Genomic DNA, 7,327 nt, shown 5'->3' with positions numbered 1-7,327 from the left:
AGGAGATGTTATTAGAGTGGCAGCCTTTTGGGATTGCAGAAGTATTTCCCTGCCTTCCTTTTCATGTGATACTCTGTTTTGAAAATAATAACAAACAGATATGTCTTACCTCTCAAGCCTACTGTTTGGGTTTTACTGCAAATAGGTAACTTACAGTGAACAAAGCTAGGACTCTATATACTCCTCCAGACTGCAATTATTTCTTTATAATTAAAAAATCACTCCCTTGCTGTTTCTTTCCTTCAGGATAATTATTTAATGTAAATGAGTCCTTCTTGCACAGACACTGCCTCTCTTTCTCAGGCTTTTCATCTTTGCCAGGGCTGATTAAAAAGCCTGTCTATGACTGAGAGCTCGGCTCATGTTTGGGAATAAAACTGAAATCTAATGTTGCAATTGCAGCGGCATAAAGGGCTTCTTTGTGCTCCTCCGCACATGTTTGAATGCCGAAACCTGGCTGCCCTGGAGGCTCAGCCCCTCGCGGGTCAGGAGGCCAGGACGTGCCCTTCTCCTGCGGCGGACACGCTGCCGCGGCCGGGCACAATCCCGACCCCACAGAACGGAGAGGAAAAACCCGGTCCAGCCTGGAGCATCCGCCTGGGCCGGCCGACACGTCTCTTCTCTAGTTTTCCCACTTGACCAACAAGCTGGAGGAGCTGTTACCTCCTTAACTGCAAGGTTTGGGTTATTTTGGTTTCCTTGTCTCGGTATCAGATGGGTGTTGCAAGGGAAACCGGAGAGCTCCCCTCAGGCAGCCTTCAGCAGGCAGAGCTTACAGTTTAAGGACATTTAAAACACAGGCTGTGTAGCGGTGGTGGTGGTTACACAGCAGAGCATCCCCACAGCCTCACCTCTGTCGGATAACAGCGAGTACGAGCACGCCTTCACAAAACCCCCCCGTATCCTCCCACCACGTTCCCTCCTGCACGTTACCCCCACTCCCACGGTGCGTCCCGGTTGCCCAACTTGTAGGCAAGGAGCTTTCTCATTCCCACCCTCCTTCCACCTGGTCCATTAAGACTTCTGCAGATTACACCAGTATGGCCGGGAGCTCGTGAGAGCTCTGTTTTGAACCTCTCCGTGCGGGACTGTGCCCGTGGGGACTCAGATCCCCATGACCATGGGCAAGGAAGAGACGAAGGGAAGATGGAGGAATGAGGATTCCTTTGATGCAAGATCCCTCAGATTTGGAGACTAACCCTCCATGCCGTTGTACTTCAGGTAGCTCATCGCAGGGTAGTCAGACGCTGAACGAGCGTATCAAGAAAGAGCTTTGTCCTACTCCCACGAGGAGAGGGTCCTGCTGATGCCGGCAGGAGAAGGCTGGACCTTACTGATGTCGGGAGACCCAGAGCGACAGAAATGCAGAGGCAGAAAGAGGTAAAGGGACTTTGCCGTCGACGCAACTGGAATTAAGCCTAGGTTCGTATTTTGGGATTTTTTTTTTTTTTTTTTAAAGCAGGATTGTAGTGTTAGTAGGTGACTTGTCTCATTCACCCTGATGTCCTCATCACGTACCAAGTTTCCTGCGGACGTGGTGAACGGTTATCTGTTTAGACACATGTAACAGCATACAGCAAGCTCATGTGGGAAAGTATCCCTATAAAAAAGAGGGACAAAAGAACACTATTTCTGTTCCTCGATGCTCAGACAACAGTTACTATGTAGTGAGTTCCACTACTACATTTTGCAGGCAAAAAAATGAATGAATATAAGAGCTTTTCCTTTTTTTCCAGATTTCCTTGTCTCAAAACCTTCTCACTAGGAAATGGAGAGATTTTAACTGTCCTGTGCTGGAGGAGGGTTTAGAGGGAGGCTGTAATTGGAGAGCTCTTCTGTGAGCAAATGGATGCATTTGGGAAACCTGAACTATCCTTATGTCAGGACACTTTTACCACGGAGATGAAATTTCTGAAATTATTGAATTTATTACAGAGCATACATGTGTAATTCAGTAAGCATTTGAACAAAAATTAATTATGCAGGGATCATTTGTAACCCAGTTAATCTTTGGAAGTCTCTCACATTTTATGTAGCCTGTACTCAGGATAAACTCTAATTCAAGTAAGTGAAGGTGAAACTACTGTAATTACTCTAAATTGGGCCATAGATATTAACTAATGGGTTGGTATGAAGGTTCAAATTCCAAGGCCTTTAAGGATTATGGAGTTTGGAAGGGACTTTAGCAAAATTTAGCCATGTGTGAAGTGCACAAAGAATAAAGCTCACTCCTCGTAATTTTGCTAGAAACGTTTTCTCAAATAAATGGGATTTAGGCAGTCAAATGAACAGGAACCACCGTAGGATCATCAGCTGAGAAATGCAATCCTCAAAGCCCTTGCTAATTGATCTTAGAGGTGCCGAAAATTGCAAGGTCCTCAATGGAGTGCCTGCAGGGATGCGTGCCAGCATGGCGTGTCCCCAGCCAGCTGGACCCAAGCCAGCTCCGACCCACGTCCTGCCCAGCCATACCAGTATGATCCTGCGCTGGAGCCCCTGAGGCTTGCTGGGGGGGTTGAACCTGTACTGTCCTCAGCTGGCTTTACCGATGTTCGTCCTAGGAACTTCTCCACCTACGTATTCATTAGAGAACCTGCTTGCTGATTAGGCTTTTGACGTTGCCTGCTTAAACGGACATCTTCAAATTATGGAATGTATAGGTCTTTCTGTAATACGTACTGTGCCCATTTACATTGTTGATGTTTCTCTTTATCCCTGGGCTTCTCAGCTGTGTTCTGCTTCATCAGCGAGTGTGCACGACATGCAGTTGACTCCCGACTGGCAAGCTGTAGGCTGCATAATTCAATCATTGATGGTGACATATTTGAGATCTGCTTTTTATAAATATTCTTTAAGAGCTTCATAAAACATGAATGTCTCGTGAACAGCTCTGCCAGAAAGCAAATTCACCAAATGTTTGGGGAAGAGAAGATGAAGAGGACGTAGCAGCAAAAATTATTTCAGCTGCTAGCCTGAGTGAAACATTTTGTGTTTTAAAACATTTTGTGTTTTAATTATCTGCCTGCCTTTTAATCTCTTTTCAGGAAATGACTAGAATTGTAGGCACACCAGCAGATGGGGATTAACTAGTTCTGTACGCAGAAGACAGCATCACCTTCTTGCAACTTAGGCTGTCATGCTGTGAACAGTCAGGGTCCAATTTCTCAAGCTGGTAGACAAGTCAATATGCACATATGCTATTGAGTGAGTTTCCAAAGCACCTTGGTAGGCTCACTATCTTGGATTCAGTACAACAAAAATCATATATTCATAAAAGGACTGGCGTATCTGTGACTGTTTTCACAAGGGGACTCTCTTCTTTATGGTCTATACACAGTGGTTTTCCACTTTACATAATCCAGTCATTTTCTTGCTTAGTTTCTGCCTTGTCTCGTCACCTTCCCAGCCCCATCTGCCCAGTGCTCTTGCTTCACAGAAAGTGATGGGAGGGAGTATTTTCCCCAGGGTCTCTCTGTGAGTATTCTAGCTCCGAGGCCGAAAGCTAGGGGTTACCGCACCTTTTGATGTTGCTTTCTGAGGCAGCATTTTTTATTAGCTGTTTGATCATACATTTCATTTCATTGGATATTCGTTTATTAACAGACAAAATGTGTTGCAGAAACTCTTTGTTAGAAACATTGCTGAAAAATTGCTGATTTTATGAAGTTACCCTCCCCTTTGTCTTTCTAACATCCTTCAGATCACCCTGGGTTCAACAGGACTGCTGATGTTGCTCTCTGTTTACAGAGAAAATGGAGATGTAGCCCTCCATGCCCCATGGGACAACATGTTCGTCCTCAGAAGGGGCTTGTCGCTGTGGGTAAGTGGCTCATGGGCTGCTACACCCGAGAAAGCAGCAGAGGCCATCCCTTGCCTTCTAGCATCTTCTTGGGTAGCTACACGCTGTCTGCTTAGGATCCCATTTTGAGGTGCTAAACTCTTCTCCTGGGTTATGTGTGAGCATTTGCTCTTAACCTTAGTCTGTGGACTCCCCTTGTAGAGCTGGACATTTCCTTGCTAGGCACAGGAATACGACAGTAAGGTCTTTGAGAGTCTGGCAGGACTAACAATGAAACTTCATGGAAAATCCCACAAGGCTCTTCCATAGCTTCGGGTCCTTAATTACCTGGCTATAGCTATTCCTCAGGTACAAGGACAGCTTTGTGTATCTTCTCCAAGGTCAGTGACACAGGTGCTTAATACAATGTAGCTTCCTAAGTCTTAAGAAGACTTACTTAAAGTATTTCATGCTGATTTTTTATCTGTGGAGGATGGCACTTGGCAAACAGGATAGCTGGTGTATGTATACATAGGTAGGGTGTCCTGTGGCGGTCCTCCTCATCCATCATCTTTCCTTGATACTTGGAAATGAGATATTTACACGTTTTTTTTTTAAATTTCTGACTGATATTAGTTAGACCCGTGAAAAAAACCCATGTGCACTCTTTACTGAGATTTCTTAAAGCGCTGCTCTTGCCTTTCCATTGCAGTAACTTTTTCTGTTTAGTTGACTGTTTCTATAAAAATAGATCTGAAGCACAATTGATCAAATGAAAGCTGTTGGAAATGAGCCAGTTTGATTAATTAGTTAGCCATTTCCTAGCCGTGTTTTTAATCTAGCAAACACTAGTCAGTCAGTGGCAGAACAGATTGTGGTGTAACTTAATACATGTAATTATACTCTGCATAGATTGTGTTTCTTCAAACAGGCTCCTATTCAAAAATGAAGGCATGTCATAATTGATCAGGTTTTAATCCTTCTACACTGTGGCCTCGTAGATAGACTGTTAGTATACATTTATTACAACATCTGAGAACGCTTCACAAAATCAATTTTAATATTAATTATTTAGGTGGCTCGCTAGAAGGAAATCTTCAGGGGGTGATGAATAATATTAATGTAGTCATCAGTTCTGATTGATTCCTTCTGGGCTGACAAAAATGAGCTTTAATTGCTAGTAGCCCCAGGCAAAGTCAGGACACTGCAAGTGTTCCCAAAACAGTTAATTTGAGCTCAGTCCTCAGTGATGGATGTTTAGCGGAGGTACCGATGTGGTCTCGTTTTGTGCTGGTGTAGCTCGGGAGAGTGAAAGGGAAGGTTTTTATGGATGTTGTTGTATGTCCCAAAGAAGTGGCGGCTCTACTCGGTTGAAGTGATCTTTCACTTACGCACGGTCTTCCGTTTCCCTTGCAAAACCCGAGCTGTGTAAATGCTTTCGTACCAGTACGTGCCTCTGCCGCTTTCTGGTTCTCCGTTACTACCCAGTGCAACCCCTGGGCAGAGACAAGACCTTGTGTTTCTGCAGCCTTCCTGAACCCCGCGCTGGCACCTCAAATAACGAGGAAGCTATAGAAAAGTCTCCGTTCGGTCTTTCCGTCCTAAAGGCTCCCTTCAGACAAACTGCAGGGAATTACATAGGCAAGCAAGTTATCTTTATGAAGGCTGGGTGATGGGGAAGGAGGAGCACGCTACCCTTTTCTCTGGGGCAAGGTTAGCATTTACAGTGGAGGATGCCATTTACTCGTGAAGAGAGCGCAGAGCAGATCAACCTTTAATAAAGACCGATGTGTAGGAGGGAGCTCTGAGCAGGGCAGGTCTAGCTGAAAATAGCTTTGTGTCCTTTGCTATCTTCAGGTGCAAAAAGCCAATCTGCTGTTTTTCTGCAGGTACCGTCTGTTGAATATGGACCCTCCCCAGCTGGATCCCAGCCCATGCAAAGGATGCACCTTTCTGGGCTTTGGATCTGGCTCAACAATCCCAAATTCAGACTTTCCTCTGCTTTCTCACCTTTGGTTTCATAGCCCTACAGACAGGATTCCCCAAAGTACACTACCTACCGAGAAGGGAGACATCCCCTCATTCAGATATTGTCCTTACTGCAAAGTTCATGATACTTCTTCCAGTCCTGAAGAGGCTTTAAAGCAGGGGAGGGAGTTAAAAGGCTACAGCTGCTCCTCCCCACCCCTGTTAGCGACCCCAGTGCTAACTTGCATCCAACTCTGCCGGTAAGCGATAGTCACCTGGCTGTGCACCCCAAGAACAGAAGCATCTGCTTCGCTTCCAGGCAACAGGCTCTGCTGAGAGTCAGTCGCAGCACAGCAGAATGTGGTAATAATTCATGTGCATATAAATCAACTGATGCATTTAAAAATCCAGCAGAATAAGTAGATATTTTTTTCCTCCCCCCAAATACATTGTAGATCAAAGCTTAATTAATTTGGGAAATGTTGTGGCTTGCATATGTAGACAAATTTAGAAGATCGTATTATTCCCTTCTGGCAATATAATCTATGAGTGAGGTTTTCTGCAATACACGACCCTTTCTTGATTATGCAGCTTCTTCAGAAAAGTCCTATTATTTTTTTCATGTAAATACAACCAGAGGAAGATGGCTTTTGATTTATACACAAATCAATACTCCCTTCTGATTGAACTCGCACTGCGCTGCTGTAATTATATTCATGGATTTTGTGTAGGTGTAAGACAGGAAGCAATTATCAGCCTCAGCCATGAGCGAATATAAAAGAAATCTCACTTTTCTTTGGAACCATAACATTAACGACATTCTCTATCTAACGTCAGCCCCTTTCACATGACTTCTGCTAACTGCACTGTTGTTTAGCTGAGGAAAAAGTAATAGCAGATAGCTGTGATTAAATAACATCTGCATGAATTTAGGGTGCTGCAGTGTTTGGAGCTTTGCCTTGCTGAAAAAAAGCCGATGTTTTTAATTTGTATCAAAACAGGTGATGGGTTTAACTCAAGCATTTTCTTTTCTATTGAGCTGAAAGTTAATCATGGCTGTAATTCATTCCTTAGTGATTCTCTGCAATGGCGGGTGTTGCAGGAGCGTTTAAGGAAAGTGTCATCAAGGCAGTTTCACTGGGAAAAGGCATGGTAAAATAAATGCGTAAATAGTCTGCTTAAGGATGGTCTGAATCATTTTAATTACCAGCACTCAGTCACCGGTGGGCTCTGGAGGGGTAGCATTGTAACACCGGCATTGTTACTGTAAAAAACATATCTGTCACCTGAACAGTAGTATGCCACGTCTGACACTGAAATGCGTCAGAGTCACCAGGAGGCGGTTGCGAGTGCCCAGCTGAAGTCTTAACTTTGTCCCCAAGGTGTATCCACCAACAAGCGCTGTCCCTACCTCTGCTCAGGGGAGAAAATACCTTAGGCATCAGCGAGAGACCCAGTTGGGTTTAGGGGCTCTCAGAGTTCATTGAACTGATTTGCCCCGTCTCTTGTTTTGAAAGGTGCTTTTACAGTGCAATTTTATCACAGACTTCGTATCACATCACACTTGTTGTATCATAGACT

General features: G+C 44.4%; 1 long non-coding RNA gene across 1 annotated transcript; it reads left to right on the top strand.

Moving 5' to 3' along the window:
- The first annotated feature begins 518 nt into the window (after positions 1-518).
- Positions 519-6,904, top strand: LOC126034413 (uncharacterized). Its single transcript, XR_007504618.1, has 3 exons — positions 519-678; positions 3,701-3,820; positions 5,668-6,904. It is a non-coding gene; the product is annotated as an uncharacterized LOC126034413 (long non-coding RNA).
- Positions 6,905-7,327: the final 423 nt, after the last annotated feature.

Source organism: Accipiter gentilis, chromosome 34 (genome assembly GCF_929443795.1).
Source record: "Accipiter gentilis chromosome 34, bAccGen1.1, whole genome shotgun sequence".
Classification (NCBI taxonomy): Eukaryota; Metazoa; Chordata; class Aves; order Accipitriformes; family Accipitridae; genus Astur; species Astur gentilis.
The sequence above is the reverse complement of the archived record's forward strand: the minus strand, read 5'-3'. Positions and strand labels throughout refer to the sequence as shown.